This window comes from Polypterus senegalus, chromosome 1 (genome assembly GCF_016835505.1).
Source record: "Polypterus senegalus isolate Bchr_013 chromosome 1, ASM1683550v1, whole genome shotgun sequence".
Lineage (NCBI taxonomy): Eukaryota > Metazoa > Chordata > Cladistia > Polypteriformes > Polypteridae > Polypterus > Polypterus senegalus.
The window spans coordinates 182,196,863-182,215,789 of NC_053154.1; the positions used below are offsets into that span (position 1 = coordinate 182,196,863).

The 18,927-nt window shown below is 38.0% G+C and overlaps 1 protein-coding gene across 1 annotated transcript in view; it reads left to right on the plus strand.

The window, feature by feature from the left end:
- LOC120535962 (acyl-CoA (8-3)-desaturase-like) overlaps window positions 1–18,927 on the plus strand; it is a 290,759-nt gene that overhangs the window by 100,379 nt on the left and 171,453 nt on the right. The window lies entirely within an intron of this gene.

Consider the following 18,927-nt stretch of genomic DNA (forward strand, 5'->3'; position numbering starts at 1 on the left):
TTGACACTCCGGACAGGAAATGCAAAAGCGGCGAACCTCCTCATTAATCCCCGGCCTAAAAAACCAGAGCTTGATTCGCTCCAGTGTCTTGTCGGAGCCAAGATGGCCTCCAAGAAGGTGCGAGTGTGCTAACTCGCAGACCTGCCGCCTGTAGGTTCGCGGGACTAGCAACAACTTCCGGACCTTCCCCTCATGCTCAGCGACCCAATATAACAAATCATTATCAATGACGAAGCGAGGTCCCTGTGGCATGGGCTGATGTGTGCGTTGGCCGTTAACGAGGACCACTGCATTCTTTGCGTGTTTCAGAGAGTCGTCATTCCATTGTTCTCTCTTGAAAGAAGCCGAGTGCAACTCAGAGAGCGGGTCTGGTCTGACTTTAAGGGGCGGAGACTCCTCTCTCGCTGCCGGGGTGCTGGTGGATGACGTAGCAGCCCTCGACGGTCCGGGAGTGCCTGCGTCACTCTCTTGGCCTTCCGCCCCACTCCCTGTCGGCTGATTACACGGTGTGGAAGCATCTTGAGATGAGTCTTTCTCACCTATAACGAGGCCCAGAGCTTTTCCGGGAATGCTCTCTAGTCTACCGCTGTTACTGTCAGACCAGTCCCACCCGAGGATTACTGGAAACAGAGGATCTGGGTGCACCGCTACGGTGAGTTTTCAAAGGGTTACTCCGAGACACACGTAACACCGGGCGGTTTTGTACATGCGGATGTCTCCGTGTATACATTTTAGGCTGGTCTTTCTTTTAGTCCACTGTTGCGGTAGAACAAAACGGCGAGCAACGACAGACACGTTACTGCCGGAGTCAAACAGGGCCGTCACTTTATGACCGTTAATGGGAAGCTCCCCCGTATGGTTGTCTGCCAGGGGATTGCTAAGGGCACCCAAACAACACTGCTGCGGCCCCCTACAGTCCGCCTTGTTCCCTGACAGGTCACAGGCCAGGCGGTCCGGCGACTTCGGAACAGGCTCTGGAGTGCGTGGCAGGGACTTTCTCAGTGGGACATAGCTCCCGTGTAGTCCACCAAGGGGCTGTTCTGCCCTCCCAGGTTTCAAAACCTGCCTCGGGGACTTTAGGAGCTGTAGGAGCTCCTGCATGGAGTGAAAATCACCCCAGGCTGGCTGGGTAAAGTCCTGGGGTAGGTGCTGCAACAGCAGAAAACAGGCAACCTGCTGCACGATTTGGAGTGGGGTCAACTCAAATGGCCGTAGCCACAGACCCACCTGCTGCCAGAGAGCCATAGCCTGTTCTGAGAGCCCTTTATTTGGGTTAAACACCCAGGTTTGTAACTCCTTCACCTGCTGGCCTGGGGAAAGCCCATCCTTATCAGGAACCTTGGTCCAGATGGGCGGCTCGGCTCTCCTGCTCAGGAGAGCATAATGAGCCCCTTTAGTGTCCTCCCCAGAAACCAGCCCACGCCTGTGGGTCCCTTCCACCTTCTCCACCAGATAAGGCTTCAGCCCAGGGTTGCCCTCGTGGAGCAGAGCCTGCACTGGGTCCTTCCTGACCCCCCAGCGCACTCCCTGCCCTGAAACTCGGCCCCGGTACTTTCCTACCTGGTTCTTTCTAGTGTCGTGTCCCGGGTTCTTCAGGGACATCATCCTGCCGACTACGCCAGTGTAACAAGAAGAGACTCGAGGCAGGGCAAGGTTTGGGGCGCCACCTGTTTAATGCGGTTTCCTGGCTGCAAAATCAAATGATTCATGTAGTCAAGTTTACACGACAGAGTCCAAAACAGAACTGCCTCCCAGAGCAAAGGCGGGAGGCTTTATAGGACATTGGGCGGAAGTGACGTTGTCCTCGTCCTATGCACACGTGTGATACATAAAATAAGAGTAAGGTCCAATGGCCAGGGTGGACAGAAAAAACAAAAAAAAAAATTCCAGACAGCTAGAGAAAAAAATAAAATCTGTAGGGATTCCAGACCATTAGACTGCCCAGTCCCCTTTGGGCATTCTACCTAACATAAATAAAACAGTCCTCTTTGGATTTAGGGTTCTCATGGAAGGACTTGATGATGATGGTTACGTAGACTTCTGGCTTTTAGTCCATCCATCATTGTTGGAGCATCATGATGCTTTGAGTAGGTGGTGGTGGCGCAGAATGAGGAGATACTCATTTGAGGATCTAAGGTTTATGATTTGGAATATAAGGTGTCAGACATTCCGATATATAAGATGGGGCGAGATTATTTAAGGCTTTATAAACCATAAGCAGAATTTTAAAGTCAATCCTGAATGACACAGGTAACCAGTGTAGTGACATCAAAACTAGAGAAATGTGCTCGGATTTTCTTTTCCTAGTTAGGATTCTAGCAGCTGCATTCTGTACTTGTTGCAAACGATTTATGTCTTTTTGGGTACTCCTGAGAGGAGTGCGTTACAGTAATCTAGTCGACTGAAAACAAACGCTTGAACTAATTTCTCAGCATTTTTCTGTGATATAAGAGGTCCAATTTTAGCTATGTTTCTTAAGTGAAAAAATGCTGTCCTAGTGATTTGATTAATATGTGATTTAAAATTCAGGTTACAATCAACAGTTACCCCTAAGTTTTTTACCTCCGTCTTGACTTTTAATTCTAATGTATCCAGTTTATTTCTAATAGCCTCATTGTATCCATTATTGCCAATCACTAACATTTCAACTTTCTCTTTATTTAACTTGAGAAAGTTACTCTTCATCCATTCTGAGATACAAGTCAGACATTGTGCTAGTGAATCAAGAGAATCGGGGTCATTAAGTGCTATTGATAAGTATAGCTGTGTGTCATCAGCATAGCTGTGGTAGCTCACTTTGTGCCCTGAGACAATCTGACCTAATGGAAGCATATAGATTGAGAATAACAGCGGAACCAAGATAGAGCCTTGTGGAACACCATATTGGATATCATGTGTCTTTGAGTTGTAATTACCACAACTAACAAAGAATTTTCTCCCTGTCAGGTAGGATTCAAACCAATTTAAGACACTGTCAGAGAGGCCCACCCATTGACTAAGGCGATTTCTAAGAATATTATGATCAATGGTGTCAAATGCAGCACTCAGATCTAAGAGGATAAGAACAGATAAATGGGCTCTGTCTGCATTCACCCGCAAATCATTTACTACTTTAACGAGTGCAGTTTCTGTGCTGTGATTTGTTCTAAAACCCGACTGAAATTTATCAAGAATAGCATGTTTATTTAGCTGGTCATTTAGCTGCATAATGACTGCCTTCTCCAGAACTTTAGTTAAGAAAGGCAGGTTAGAGATGGGTCTAAAATTTTCAAGAGCCGAGGGGTCGAGATTATGTTTCTTAAGTAGGGGTTTAACTACAGCAGTCTTAAGACAGTCTGGGAAGCCCCCCGTATCTAATGACAAATTTACTATGTCAAGAACATTATCAATTAGCACGCCCAATACTTCTTTGAAAAAATTTGTTGGTATAGTTAGTTGCATAGAGGCATTATACTTGTACAGTTCAGTTTTTATAGAATATCGAGCACTTCTGCTCACCTTTTTGCTTATGGTGAAATTCTTTCCTAAACACCCATTCTGATCCATTCTAAAATAATGTGGTCAATTTAAGTGTAGTGCATCCATTGAATGGTGGAGGTACAAGATTGTCAAAGAAGAAAACTTTGGAAGATGTAACTAAGCTAAATAAAGACTGAATCATTTGTTCCTGGCATTTAATATGATATGGTCAGAATGCCAATCTGATAACTTATCTGTTGTTCCTGGAAGTACAGTACATTGAAGTTCTGGTTATGGATAATCATTCACCTTTAAGCAATTAACTTTAAAGTTAAGCAATTTCTTGTCCTTGATGGTATAATGATGGTATGATGGTATAAACAAATGCTTACTTTAAAATTTTAAATGATGATAGAGAGTTTTGCACATAAGGTAAATGAAAAGGAAAAGTGCTTTTTTTCTTCAAATAAAGGATTTTGTGAGTCCCTTCTGAGTTTAAAACGGATTGTTTGAAGGTGAATGCCTATCTTCACACAAAGATTATTATAGTTTTTCATATTATATTAGTTTTTATTTCTTTATTATTTTAGATTTTACTTGTAAGTTCAGTTCTTACAATTGATGCTTTTGATGTTGTATTCAGAAAACTCTAGAATTTGTTGTTTTCTACTGATCACGCTTGTCTCTGGTGCCACCTTCAAGCCTGCAAGAATTGTGACATCTGCAAGCCAGAAAAGTTATCAGAAATAAAAAAAATAGATTCTTACTGTGTTCTGACAAATATGAATGTGTAAACCATGGAGGAGGGAACTTAGGGGATGGGGTCTTTGAGCTTCATTCATTATTCAGGCCCAACCTATCTGTATTGAGGGAAACACAAAAACTAGTCTGTCATGTCAATGTTTAGGGGTAGCCGAGAGAGCAGACACATAATGAGCAGTGATCAATAGATGTATACATAGAAAGACTGAAAAGAGAAAGAAAATGTTTTAAAAATTATTATGACTTTAAATTATTTTCACAATATCAGCTATTTTCAGCTTTGGATGCAAAACTAAAAAGTAATAATAACAATCAAACATAAATAAAAAAAAACACATTGGCATTGTAGTTTTTCAAAGGTTGAAGACTCTCTTCATTTTTGTTAAAGTACCAATAAACCTTACTTTAATTTCAGTTGAGACAATGCTAACAGAATTATTTTACAAGGTTTGTATTATTTTACTTTTAAACAAACTTTTAAAGCACAAGTGATTAGTCAACAACAACATTCTGCTCAGGTATGTAAGCATAGTGAATAGTGAATTTATTTTCAAAAAAGATATATTCTGTGCAAAGTCAAAGGTGAATTGTTATCAACAAAATGTAATATTTGTGAAATAAATTCAAATGTTTTTTCACTTGGGATTTTTCAGTCCATAAATTAAAAGTTTTGTTGGTGAAAGTTTTTGTGTTACTAGCACATTTTGACTTTAGGCATTTGAATTACTCCTAGATATACAAGAAGTATGAAGAAATCCAGCAGCTTGTCATAATGGACATCAGGCTTCATGAGTATTATTCACATATTTAGAGACCCAGGAACTATCTAGAAAAATTAAAAACAAGAGTCAGAGCATGACACATGAGGACAATCTAGAAAACTGCCATAGAAAGAATTATAGTCTATAAGAACCTTAAAACATGTGACATGAACAGACCATTCAGCCTCACAAGTTTGTAAATGCTATTCACCTAGATGTTTCACAATAACATCAAATCAAGATCTGACAGCCCCTAAAGTTCCACTTTCTACTCTGCTATTTGGTAATTTAATCCATATTTCTATAGTTTTTTCAAACATTGGGAGAAATTTACCCTTAATGATTTTCAATCTTCTTGATGAAGAACTCAGTTTAAAGTAACAATTGGGATCCACTATACTAATAATAACCTTTCGTAATAAAAAAAAAATGTAATCTTTCCTTATAACTCATAGCTTGCAGTCCCAGAATCAGCTTAGTCACCCTTCTTTGTACTCAAAATGAGGCATCACCAGTGTGTTATTAAGCTTAAGCATAACTTTCTTTAAAGTGTAGTCTACACAATGTGCTCTATAACTTAACATTCTGTTATCCTTCTTAATGATTTTTATATACCATCTTGATGGTGATAGCATTCACAGTGATTCCTGGATCCTTCCCACAAAGTGCATTTTCAAGTTTTGGATCTCTTGGTGTGCGTTCAAATGTAAAATTTTTACTTCCTATGTGCAATACTTTACATTTACTTACAATAAACCTCATCTGCCACAAATAATAACTTAGTTTAATCAAGATTATCTGCCATTCTGCCTAGTTTTGGCATCATCTGCAGACTTAACCAGCTTTTGTTTGTATTCTTTTCCACAATTATAAGTACATAATAATAATAATAATAATAATTAATTAATTAATTAATTAATTGCATTTATGTAGTACTTTTCTCACTACTCAAAGCATTTAGACAGAGGGAAACCACTTCAACTATCACCAATATGTATCTGGATGATGTAATGACAGCCATTATTTTTCCAGTATGTTCACCATATATTAGCTATTAGGTGGTGAAGAGGTGAGAGAGGTAGGCAAGAGAAAGTGGATGATTAGGAGACCACAATGGATTGGGGCCATGATTTGCAGTTTAGCCGGGACATCGGAATAAACACTGATGTTTTTGAAAGATGCCCAGGGATCTTTAATGATCTCAGAGAGACAGGACCTTAGTTTTACATTCCAGTTGAAGGACGGGGCCATATTTACAGCACAGTGTCACAATTACTGCACTGGGGCATTGGAATCCACACACAGACCACAGGGTAGGCACCCCTTATGGTCTCACCATACCTCTTCCATCAGCAACCCAAGCTTTACATAGATGGTCTTCCAATCCAAGCTCTGGCTGAGACCAAACATGCTTAGCTTAAGGTGGACAACCTATTCTGAAGCACATGTGGTATGGCTGCTGGCCCCAGCACTGATCCCAGAAGGACATCGTTTTTAACATCATAATGTAATAAATGTAATAAGATTCTGTACTGGAGAACTCTTTGCCTTCTGTGTTTGATCTAATTTTGAAATCCATACAAACACTACTATGCCTTGAATTCCCTACTCTTTTGCTTTGCTGCCTAGCCTTTCATGTAATATCTTATCAAAAGATTTATGAAAATTTAGATAATACAGTATCATATGTCCCTCTCTGATCATAATATTTTATTGTTTTATTATTTTATTGTTTGGAATTCTAGTATATTAGTAAAACACAACTTTTCCTGTTTAAATCCATGCTAATTGTTCACTAATGCACCAGTTGTTGTCATGTGATGCTGATTCTTTTCCTTAATATAGTTGCCTGTAGTTACATGGAACCACCCAATCATTTTTTTTACATAACAGGATAATATTTGCAAGCTTCCAGTTCTTATGAATTTCTGCCATATTGAGTAATTTAAAAAAAATACTCATTACGGTTTTATATATGTAGTCACATAATCTCCTTTACACTCTAGTAAGAATGTTATCTGGTCCCTTGAATTTGTCTGACTTTGGCCTTTTTTTAATCAAAGCAGCACTTCACCTTCTACAGTTCTCAAATCACTAATTACCTGCTTGACAGACCCTATTACTTTTTGAAGGTTATTAGCTTGTTTGCATTTGAAAAGTTTTGAACATGTGCTATTTCAGCTTCTGTATATTTTAGTTTTCTCTTAGTGTTCCTGATAAATTTTACCTCCTCCTTGACCATTCTTTTACTACTAAAATACTGAAAGACACACATATACATGACAAGGTGCACTCATTCATACACACACTGCTAATTATAATGTCAATTTAGTTTTGCTAAATGTCCCAACCTGTATGAAAAAAATGAGAAGGTAGATATAAATGCAAATAGCTGGAGGAATTTTAAATTTCACATTGATAGTGACAAAGCTGGAGTGTGTATCCAGTTGCCTGTGGATGTGATTCAGTAGTGCTAACAACAGCTTGATTTCTTAAACCCCTACCTCAATCTGTCTTAAGAATCATTTAGCAGCCCAGTTTGTGTGAGGAACTTACTGAATAGTGGAGGGCCAAGAGTCATGGCAAGAGTTATGTAACCAAGCTCCCGTACTACCCTGGTCATTATTATATTGTTTAAAAACCCTAATCCTACCATCTTCAAAAAATATGTGTGTTTGTAAATAGGAAATATAACCCAATCAAGAAAACTTACCTACATGCATTTTTATTCCAGCCTGTGGACTACTAGATGTATATCACCTGATGGGGCCATGGACCAAAGTTCAAGTCTGCTATAGTTTTTTGAACAGTGATAAGAAACTTGAGCACTGTGACCTGGCAGCTAAATGGTTTTTCTGAGCCAGAGCCAGGCTTCACATCATTTTCAGATGATCATGTGGATACATCAATACTGTTGAAAAAATAGTGTTGATGAAGTATATTTGTTTTTACCATCCCTAAAGAACCAGTTAAATTATTACTGCCATGTAATGAAAGTTACAGGAGCACTGCTAATGGTATGAGGAGCATAAATAGGTATCTTACCATAAACTTAATAATTAAAAAGAAAAAAAAAAAATAATCAAAAGAAAAGCAGAACATAATGATAGTAATTACTGAATAAGGTTAAGCAGTGGAAGGGGTAATTAAAACTCAAAAAACTGGGTATAACTGTGTTAAATGATAGATTTTTCAAGTTGAAGTTACAAGTTTCTTCATAATCATGTTATATGTTAATTTGCCTCATAAAACTGTCATCTTAAGTGGAGTGTTGTTTTTTTATATATTTTAAAAATAATGTTTTTCTAGCTTAAATTCCTTCAATTTTAATAAAGTTTTCTGATTCTGATTACAGTGGGGCTCTATGGAATTCTGCATACATTTCTGATAAAAACACCTTAAAACTTATCAAATATGTCAAAATATTTTAAGACAAAATGTTATCTAGTACTGTGGCTTGTAGTTACACACTTTTTGCAAAACAGCGTACCCATGTCATTTTAAGAGGGAACAAGCAAAAATCAAACCATTATTGTGAGGTTGGTATTCAATTTTAAATTTTCAATTTATTCAATTTTTGCCCCCCCCCCATTTCCTCTGAAGATCACGTGAACAACCAATATAGTTCAAACGCAGAATCGATATAGTTCATACACCGAGTTGCGATAGGGTGCGCACGCATAACCAATATATTTCATACGCGAAACCGACAAAGTGCACACATACTGTACAACCAATAGGGTTCAAGCGCAAAATCGACAGGTTACCCACATGAAACCAGTATAAGACGTGTATGAAACCAATATAGTGCATACACAAATCCATTGTTAGAACGACACAGAACACAAGCCAATATAGTTCATACTCAAACCGATAACATGCAAGCGTAAACCAATGCAGTCCACTCACAAACCAATAACAAATTGTACTGGAACCAGTGATATACACACGCAAATCAATATAGTTCATATGCAAACCAGTGGTATGCATGTACAAATGGATATAGTTAACGCACAAACCGATAATATACGGACACAACCAGTATAGTTCATATGAATGAAACCAGTGTACGCACTCAAACCAATTAAGTATGCGTGCAAACCGATAGTAAATATTCATAAACCAATAATGTCCGCACGTAAACCAATAGATTACACACAGAAATATATGATTTATGGCCTGTTTGGCCCCTCATAGGTCTGAGATCTCTTTTCTTTTAAGACACTGGTCATCCCGCACACACGATCAAATGCGTGAGCTACTGCAAAACTCCGGATGTGATCTAGTTAGCCTTCCAATTTATATTGACTAAAGATGGGATTTAAAAAAAAATTGTTTGGGGAGGGTATGGGCTGGATGTGGAATTGGAAGAAGATTTTTTTTCTCACAATGTCATAGTCGAAGTGCATTTATCTGATTTGTCAATCTATCATTGCTATTCCAAAGAAGGAAAATGTGGAAAGGCACTTTCGAACTTTTCATGAAAAGTACGAAATTGACTTCCTTCCGAAAAGCAATCTGAAAAAGAGAACGTAGAGGGAACTAAAATCGCAGTTAATTGGACAGCCATAATTTTTCACTTGGCTGAATTCAAAAGCTCCTTGACTGCATTATTTGGCTCTACTTATTTATGCAAGTCAGCCTTTTCCCACATGAAGATTATTAGATCCAAATACTGTAGTGTCCATAAATGTATTGAATTGTTATTGTGCCATAAAGGTTATTCAGTTATGCAAGGTGCAACAACATATATTTTATATATAAAGTATACTCAGTATATATAATTTTTAATGTAGGTAGATCATTTTGACCTGGTCATTTTAAAAGTAGCTCGCAAACCGAAAAACTGTGGGTATCCCTGCTCTACGGTATCCTTGCTCTCTTTCAGTAAAAAGAAGATACTACCACCTCCAGCTGGACTGACAAAGCATGCATATGTGTCAGTGAGAGAGAATGTTAAGCTGTCATAGCTGTCAATGAAGTAACAAGAACTGAACAGACATTATAGGTATACATCGAGTGCTTGAATTGGAAGAAGCTGGTACGGCGTATTGGTGCGCATTTTAAGCTCTGAATACATCTATACATTTTTCCATCCATCTTCCTAACTCTCTTGTCCAGGGCAGGGTCAAGGTCCAGCAGGAGCCTATCCCAGCAAGCAATGGAAATGAGGCAGGTACAATCCCCAGAAAAGGGCAGGGCAAACACACACACACAGTACAGGTACCTTTTAACAGTGCAAAAACATTTAAGTTTAATCAAGTTGAAGTTTAGTAAGTTCAGTACAGATATTTTAACATGAGCAGAGTGTGCTGTCATTCCTGTCTCACAATGACAGGTTCTAAATAGATTCTGCATGTATTTACAGATTGATTGTAATCAGAGTAAATAAATTTACTCTTTCAAACATTGTAGCTCAGTTATTTTATTACTATGCTGTCAGTAAGAGTGACTCATTATAAATTACGAAAAAAATTGTTTTGATGCACTTCAATCTCTGTTGTACACTCTACCTTTTTCTGAAAGTTTTTTTGACTATGAGTGTGCAAGGCGTGGCAAAAGTGGCTTTAAGACATGTAAGGGCTTTATTAAAAATACAATACACTACTGTGTAATCACTTCAGTTCAGATTTATTATTATGTGTACAAAGTACAGTGAAACTCCTATGTGCTGTTTTCAATATGTTGCCACTCAGAATGCATCTCATTTTGTGGCCTATATAAAATAACAACATAGTTTGTAATATAATGGGTTTGGTATTACATTTTAAATCTCTACAGCTGCTGCAAGCACACAAACAAGCAAGAAACATATCCTTACCTCGAGAACAAAGGGCCAAGAATAATTAATTAATTAATAATTAATAAAAAGATAAGTGTCTGTCTGGTTGCTATGTCTCTGTCATTCTAAAAGAGGGCACACCACAAATGTTTTTAGTAATAAATTTCATTGCATTTGTCATTCCATTAGATGGACCACCACTAACATTAACAGTATTTTTACGAATTCCAAACGAAAAGGCATATAACAAGAGACCTCAATTGCTTGCTGCGCTGCAAACATCAATGCTGAGGACTACATTAATTATTTAGATTTCAACTAGTCTTAGGTGGTTAGCACAGCTAACCTATGATAAAAAGATTATTACTAGTTTCCTTCCTTTATCACAAAGTTGCCTCACAAACACAGAAGCTATGTTTTTTTTTTAATTCAAAGTAAATTCAATTGGTAAGTTTTACAGCTTTGTCTATCAGTTATGGATATGTAGTTCCAAAATACAAAAAATTATACAGTAAGTTGACACAGAGATAATGCAATCACACTGCTTTCAATGACCCAATCCTGCTGTTTCTTTCTTCATAATTTTCAGAAGATCCAACCCTTCCTCACTAATTATAATACTCAACTGCTTGCTCAGGCACTAGTTATTTCTTGGCTGGACTATAACACTTGTTTCCTGGAGGATCTTCCTTTGACTAATATTAGACATCTCCAGCTCCTTTGGAATAGAGCTTCTCAACTGATATTTTCTGTTCCTCGTTTCACTGCTACTACTCTTCTGCCTCAGTCATTCCTCTGGCTTCCTGTTGTTTTAAAGATCTAGCGGAAAACTCTTATTTGGACTTATAGTTCTGTGAATGGTTAACTTCATCAGTGTCACCAGTCTTTAGTCTCTCTGTGTGTCCAATCAGGAAGTCTCTGTTCTGTCTCTGCTTTCCGCTGAATGTCCATTCTCTTGCCAGACATGTCAAGACTGGACAATGCTTCTCCATTCTTGTTCCAAAGCTGTGAAATGATCTCCTTTTGTCCATTCACACTGCACCCAATTTACTCATGTTTAGTAGCTATTTGGAAATGCATTTCTTCTACAGGATAGTTGCTGCTGTACTGACAAATTATACAGTAAGTTGACACAGAGATAATGCAATCACACTGCTTTCAATGACCCAATCCTGCTGTTTCTTTCTTCATAATTTTCAGAAGATCCAACCCTTCCTCACTAATTATAATACTCAACTGCTTGCTCAGGCACTAGTTATTTCTTGGCTGGACTATAACACTTGTTTCCTGGCGGATCTTCCTTTGACTAATATTAGACATCTCCATCTCCAGCTCCTTTGGAATAGAGCTTCTCAACTGATATTTTCTGTTCCTCGTCTCACTGCTACTACTCTTCTGCCTCAGTCATTCTTCTGGCTTCCTGTTGTTTTAAAGATCTAGCGAAAAACTCTTATTTGGACTTATAGTTCTGTGAATGGTTAACTTCATCAGTGTCACCAGTCTTTAGTCTCTCTGTGTGTCCAATCAGGAAGTCTCTGTTCTGTCTCTGCTTTCCGCTGAATGTCCATTCTCTTGCCAGACATGTCAAGACAGGACAATGCTTCTCCATTCTTGTTCCAAAGTTGTGGAATGATCTCCTTTTGTCCATTCACACTGCACCCAATTTACTCATGTTTAGTAGCTATTTGGAAATGCATTTCTTCTACAGGATAGCTGCTGCTGTACTGACAAAGAGCTTAGGGTCCTGATGTTTTGTATTAATCAAGTTTCAGGTATAATTGTGTAATACTACTACTTGTTCTTGCTTGGTTTTTATTTTGTTCATTGTTGATTTTGATGCTTACGCCTTATAATCTTTCTTACATATATTATAACTTGGATTGGATAAAGGCACCTGCTAAATAAGTAATAATAATAATCTGAAATGTACCATTAATAATGATAAGGTACCAGTGCAAGGACTATGGAACAGAACAGAATCAGAAAAACAATAACAATTATAACAATATAACACAAAATAAAAAGCTCACCACGCTCCTTAATTGCATGATTTGAAAATGTTGTATGTCAAATTTAAAAGGAATTTATAAATAAACAAAACAGTGAAAGAAAGAAAGAAAGAATACATCTTGAATTAATTAAAGTTTAACATAAAATATAAGGTGTAAAGTATAATTTGGTTTTATAATAGATAATACATGTAGGAAAAATGAATATTGAAATTGATATAATCAATACATGTAAAAAAAATGAATATTGTAATTGATATAATCAATAGCCTTTTTATATAATTTTGAATGGTTATCTTTTTGATCCACAGATATAATCAGAAAAGATTTTTAAGCACTTTAACGGTCCGCTAAACATATCTATTCTTTTTCACTCCTAAACCTACTGTAAGATGTTTGACTTATAGTTAAGGTCTTCTCATTAATGCGAATGGAAAATAACTGTCATAATTCTGATTTTTCTTTTATCATTATAATTACTTTTATCCATATAGCTCCTTCATTTCCTTCTGTGGTTTTCTTTAATAATTTCCACTTGTACCAAACATTAATTTCTTCTCCCCTTAAAGGTACTTGCTTCAATACATCTTCTACTTTTGTTAAATGTATAAGTGCTACAACAGTCATAGGTTTATTATTTGGGGGAATTATACTTATATTTTCTATGGCCATTTCCTAATTTGTATTTTCCTAATTTCCTTGTTTTTTTTTGTACTAAACTTAGTATTTCAGCTCCATATTTGACTTTTAATAATGTTCTTTTACCTCACAATTATTTGTCTTATTTTCCTTTTGACCTTTTTACCATATAATGGACCCCAAAAGAAATAAAACAGCAGTCTTTAAATTTATTTAAGGGTCTTCACTATGGCAACGAGATTGTTTCCAAATACAAAAGCTTTGGTAAAATAATTAACTTTATCAATAAAACTTTGTCCCTTATAGCTTAGGACCCACATTTTTCACAACCATGTTAACTAACATGTTTCTTTTCAGGGTTTCCCAATATTTCCTAATGCCAGCTTTATGTCTGAAGTTGATCCCTAATATTTTATTTTTTTCCTTTTGAATATTGGCTCCAATGTGTCTAAATCAAATGCACACATTGCACTTTATTAGTGGTAAACAGTTGCTACATTCCAGATGTACATTTGTTATCTGGTTATACTGCACTTTTTTAGCAAAATAACATTGCTAGTGTTAAACCATTTATCATCCAGTTTTAGCTAATCTGTTGTACTTTGTCCTACCATTGTCGTGTCAATTTACTTTGCCTGTGGGACACAGATTGGAGTGGAGGATTCAATTGTCTATCTGCTCCACAAGGCTTATTCTCACCTGGACAAAGCTGGGAGGACAGTGAAGATTGTATTTTTTTTTGTATTTATCCAGTGCCTTCAATACCATCCAGCCTTCCCTGTTAGGTTGTAAACTCTAGGATATGGAGGCGGAGGAGCCTGTAGTGTCCTAGATAATGAACTATCTGTTGGGCAGACCGGAATTTGTAAGACTAAAGGAATGTTTTTCTGATATGGATTGAAGCAACACTGGAGCACCACAATGAACAGTCCTGTCTCCTTTTCTGTTTACTCTGTACACTTCAACTATAACACCAGGGGCCTTATGTATAACGCCGTGCATAGAACTTGCACTATAACATGGCGTAAGCACAAAAGCCGAAATGTGCTTACGCACAGAAAAATCCAGATGCAGGAATCTGTGCATACTCCAACTTCCACGTTCTTCCACTACATAAATCCCGATCAGCGCGAAAAGTAACGCTCGTGCACGCTTTATGTAACGCCCCAACTCCTCCCAGAATTACGACTCTTTGAATATTGAAATGAATATAAATCGCCCTTAAGCTCAGCCTTCTGTGAAAAGACAATGGGAAAAGCACGGGGGAAAATATAAGAATTTCAGCGAATACCAAGTTGAGGCAAAGGAAAAACATACTATTTGTTCAAATAAACCGTGGTATAATCAATAAAAAGAAGTTCATCAAGTGACATAGCGTGTTGGAGAAACTTGAAAGCTCACGTTCACAAAATCTCACAGTGCCAGAAATAAAAAAGAAGTCACATATCAAAGTAGCAGTGAAAAGGCGAGTTGTAGCCCACTGTCTGAGTGTCATATGAAAGCTTATTAGGGTACAGAGAAAAAAAGCACACAGTGGGGAAAAAGCACGAAATGTCAACTTCAGTCTCGGAATTTCCACTTTAATCACGTAGTTTATTTTATCGTTAAAGTAGAACATCATAAACTTCATCTTAAAATCGTTTAATTAACCAGTTTCTCAAATCAAATCGTAATTAAAGTAGCACGTTAAATGCTTTGTTTTGTATTTGATCTTCTATGTGCTCTATGTGTGTGAATCACTACTTTCTTCTTAAACCAGCTCTCTTCCTCCAACAGGACACAGAATCCATTACATTCGTAATATTACAGCGCTCTGAATAACTAAAATACTGAGATGTATACGTGATATCATTTTTATGATGGTAGGAGTTAAAGCATGTTATTAAACATTGCTTTCACAGCGCAGTGATTGTGTTTGACTTTCGATAAAATAATTTTTTGCAGCAGTACTCGGGGCGGCTCTAGGCTTGTGGTGGCACTGCATAGAGGAAGAATCGGTGGCTCCTTCGCCTGCCAATGTCAGTAAGGTAGCTTATGCACGGTGGATGGCCACGTCCGTTGCAGACACTGCATGGCCGCCTCGTGCTCATGACACAAGTATTTAAGTTTTGCCGAAATTTGTCGCTGCGTTTTTAGCTGTGTTGTTATTTTCTCTTTCTGTTTTATATTCAATATATATTGGCGTAGCCGCCACTGCAGTCCTTGCTTTTATTTACCCAAATACCCAATCACCACACAATCAGCTCTGTAATGGACGTTAGGCCATCTGTAAGCTTAGAGCACCGATTCTTCAAAACGTTTAAGGAACATTGAAATATCTTCGTAGTACATGTTTAATTATTATATCCTTCATGACACTCCCAGTGAAGAATATAGATTATTTAAATGAAGTTAAAGTTTTATCTGTATAATATTATAAACATATTTTGCTGCATTTCACCTTAAAAATGATATTGTCATCATATGTAAATACGCGTCCATACAGGAAAGGCTTTGAAACGTTTTGCCGTGGCTGAGGCAGCGTGTGCTTGAAGCTGTATACCGATAATTCTCATTCCAATCAGCTGCTGCTATGATTCACACTCAGATACAGTGATATAAATACTCAGAGTGGTGCAGTGAGAGTAATATGGAAAAAGATGATCCGCTGTGGCAACTCCTAACAGGAGCAGCTGAAAGAAGAAGATGCAGTGACAGTAACAACACTAAAGCAGTTATGGTATTTGGAATACTATGGCTGTTCCCTGGACCATTATATTGTTACACGTTAATTACAATCAGATGCGTTACACTAATAAACAATATGCGGTTAATTTCAGTGTATTTATAAAGCCGCATCAGGAAAATAAGGTGTAACCACACAGGAACAGTAGCATTGCTTTGACGCTGGGTGCCACCAGTCTGCAAAACCGAGCGGAGAACTTACGTACGACAAGGTATGAGGTACCGTGGAAAAGTGAGTGGCTTTACGCCAAGTGTAGGTTTTATACATCGCGATTTGAATGTGGAAAAGTTCTTACGCAACATTTCTGTGCGTACGCACCATTTATACATGAGGCCCTAGGTCATGTCATTTTCAAAAATTCTCAGATGATTCTGTACATATGGGGTGTACTGATAAAGAGGGTGAGGCAGAGAATAGGAATCAGATGCAAAAGATTGTTTCTTGGTGCAAAGAGAATTGTCTGTATGTTAACATCAGCAAAAACAAAGAACTGGTTATTGACTTTCATCACACCAAACAGCCTATATTTCTGGTCACTATTCAAAGAGTGGATGTAGAGGTGGTCCACTCCTACAAGTATTTTAGGGTCCACATTAATGATGATATCATTAAATCATAATATCATAACAGATATCATCAATGTCATGATGGGTGTTTGTCCCAAAATTCAGTCCATTAGCTCAAAAAAATGAAAATTAATTTTTTATTTACCACTTGCATAACTCTTACACAGGTTTCTTTGTTTGTCGATTTTGTGATGGCAGATTAGGAAAGTGGCTTCTGCATCACGACATCACTCCCACCCACACAGCATTGCATGTGTGTCAGTTTTTCATGAAAAACGGGATGACAACAGTCCCCCACCCCTACTCCCTGGACTTTGCACTTTGTGATATTTTCTTATTTCCAAGAATGAAAAGGGACCTTAAAGGAAAGTGTTTTTAGGTTGTTGAGGAGGTCAAGAAGCAAACGATGGAGACACTGAAGGCTATCACTTTGCAAGAGGACAGAACAGATTTCCATCCATCCATCATCCAACCTGCTTTTTACCATAACACAGGGTCACTGGGGCCTGCTGGAGCCAATCCCAGCCAACACAGGGTATAAGGCAGGAACAAATCCTGGGCAGGGCACACATACACCCACACACCAGGGACAATTTAGGATTGCCAATGCACCTAACCTGCATGTCTTTGGACTGTGGGAGGAAACCAGAGCACCCGGAGGAAATCCACACAGACATAGGGAGGACCCGAGAAACAAACCCAGGTCTCCTTACTGCGAGGCAGCAGTGCTACCACTGTGCTACTGTGCCGCCCAGAACAGATTTGAATGATGGAAAAAGTGGTAGGACAATGGTATATTGTCTCAGGGAGAGTATATTGAGGGTGATTGCATTTTGGAAATGTAATATATGATTTAAAAAAAAACTTGTTATTTTTGGGACCTCACTCGTAGAAACAAATCAAAACAAATAAGTCCATAAATTTAGTTATGTGCAATAAAGTGTAATGACACAGGAAATAAGTATTGAACACAATTACTGAAATTTATTTAATACTTGGTAGAAAAGCCTTTGTTGGTAATGACAGCTTCAAGATGCCTCCTGTATGGAGAAACTAGTTGTATGCATTGCTCAGGTGTGATTTTGGCCCATTCTACCACACAAACTGTCTTCAAATCTTGAAGGTTCTGGGGGCTCCCTCTTCTATGAACTCTGATCTTCAGTTCTTTCCATAGATTTTCCATTGCATTCAAGTCAGGTGATTGACTGGGCATTCTAGCAGGTTTATTTTCTTTCTTTAAAACAATTGACAGTTTCCTTGGCCATGTGTTTGGGATCATTGTCTTGCTGAAATGTCCACCCCCATTTCATCTTCAGCATCTTTTATTTCATCTACTGGTACATGGCAGCAGATTCTTATCAAGAATGTCCCGGTACATTTCTCTATTCATCCTTCTTTCAATTATATAAAGTCTGCCAGTACCATATGTTGAAAAACAGCCCCCCCTCACCATGATGTTCCTTCCTCCAAACTTCGCTGTAGGTATGGTGTTTTTGGGGTGATGTGCAATGCCATTTCTCCTTCAAACATGGCGTGTGCAATGACATCCAAAGAGTTCAATTTTGGTCACTTGACCAGACTATAATCTCCCAGTATTTCATTGGCTTGTCTAAATATTGCAGCAAACTTTATATGAGCTTCAACATGGTTTTTCTTCAGCAGTGGAATCTTGCACAGTGAGTGTGCATAGAGGCCTTGGCGGTTGAGTGCATTACTTATTGTTTTCTTTTTTTTCTTTGAAACAACTGTACCTGCTAATTCCAGGTCTTTTTGAAGCTATCTGCGAGTGGTCCTTGACTTTTGGACAACTCTTCTGATTATTCTTTTGACTCCTCTGTCATAAATCTTGTGAGGAGCACCTGGCTGTGACCAGTTTATGGTAAAATTATGTTCTTTCCAATTCCAGATTATGGCCCCAACAGAGCTCACTGGAACATTCAGAAGTTTAGAAATACACTTGTAACTAGTGTCATCAGTATGTTTTGCAACAATAAGGTTGTGAAGGTCTTGAGAGAGCTCTTTGCTTTTACCCATCATGAGATGCTTCTTGTATGACATCTTGGTAATGAGAACCTTTTTTATAGGCCATCAATTAGGACTAAACCAGCTGATATTAATTTGTATTGATAGGGGCAGAATTTCTTTCTAAATACTGGCAGATTTCAGCTGGTTTCTTGGCTCTCCATGCCTTTTTGCACCTCCTTTTCTTCATGTGTTCAATACT